Source organism: Mustela erminea, chromosome 4, assembly GCF_009829155.1.
Source record: "Mustela erminea isolate mMusErm1 chromosome 4, mMusErm1.Pri, whole genome shotgun sequence".
Classification (NCBI taxonomy): domain Eukaryota; kingdom Metazoa; phylum Chordata; class Mammalia; order Carnivora; family Mustelidae; genus Mustela; species Mustela erminea.
The window spans coordinates 36,903,867-36,905,174 of NC_045617.1; the positions used below are offsets into that span (position 1 = coordinate 36,903,867).

The 1,308-nt window shown below is 36.5% G+C and overlaps 1 pseudogene; it reads left to right on the forward strand.

Annotated features, from left to right (window-relative positions):
- The first annotated feature begins 464 nt into the window (after positions 1–464).
- Positions 465–861, forward strand: LOC116587731 (annotated as a pseudogene).
- The last annotated feature ends 447 nt before the right edge of the window (positions 862–1,308 follow it).

Sequence of the window (1,308 nt, forward strand, 5' to 3'; positions counted from 1 at the left end):
GTTCGTTGGTGTCTAGCTGATTTATTTTCTAACATTCTGCTATGTCTATCCTGATGGCATGTGCTATAATGATCAATGTGAATGAGATGTATTTCCTGACCGAGCCAATATAAAAAGCATGAAAGTGAAACATTACAGAGGCGTAAAGTCATTTTTACTTCTGTTTGGAAAAAAAGTACTTTACTGCCTTTGACCTTTCAGTGTTTTCTTGTGGTTACCCATCACATCATCCAATTCTATAAAAATAATCACTTCCAAAGTGGCATAAAATAAACTAAGATACTTGGGTATAGGATGAAAGCACTCAGTAAAACCCAAGACAGAACAGAAAAGGCAAACAAACAAATCATCAACTACAATGTATTTGAGGTTAAAGCTTTCATTATGTCAAGATTTTAAATATATGATTGGTTGGTGAATAGTAGTTCTCTTTCCCTCTGGCTGCTTAAAGCTCTGCTGCCATCATGAACAACACAGTAATTATCTGGACCAGGAAGTTCATGACCAACAAACTACTTCAGCAGAAACAAACGGTCATTGATATTCCTTCCCGGAAAGACAACAGTTCCTAAGACAGAAGTTTGGGAAAAACTAGCCAAAATATACAAGACCACACCAGATGTCATCTTTGTATTTGGATTCAGAACCCATTTTGGTGGTGACAAGATAACTGGCTGGCATGGTTTAGGATTCTTTGGATTATGAAAAAGGAAAAAAAAAAAAAAAGATGAACCCAAACATAGACTTGCAACACATGGTCTGTATGAGAAGAAATAGCCATCAAGAAAACAGCAAAAGGAATGCAAGAACAGAATGAAGAAAGTCCAGAGGACTGCAAAATCCAATATTGGTGCTGGCTAAAAAAGATAAAGATTCTGCTGTGACTTTTTCTGTGGTGATGTGAGTGGTCCCAAGTCCAAGGTCAATGAGTGAGTAGGTCTGAGAGCCAGAATCTCGGACATGTCTCCTGATCTTTCTTGAGGGTACTTCCCATTATATCATGTTGTTTCTGTATCTTTACCATACATTTTTGCCATTCAATTTAAAATGTTTTTGTGTGTTTTTACTGAGGTGTGAAAATACAAAGCTTTTACTATTTGGCTGCCTTTAATAATGACCCCAAATATTTATGGCTCAGTGGTTCTCAACCTTAGTTGTGCTAAAAAACTCAATCATTGTATATAATTATTCTAATATACGTGGTTAAATATCACCTTTGAATCTCCTGAATGAGTTGGCGTAGGCTGAGGCCGTGGAATCTGCATCTTAACGAATTGTGCCAAGTAATGTCAAAAACACAATAACAAT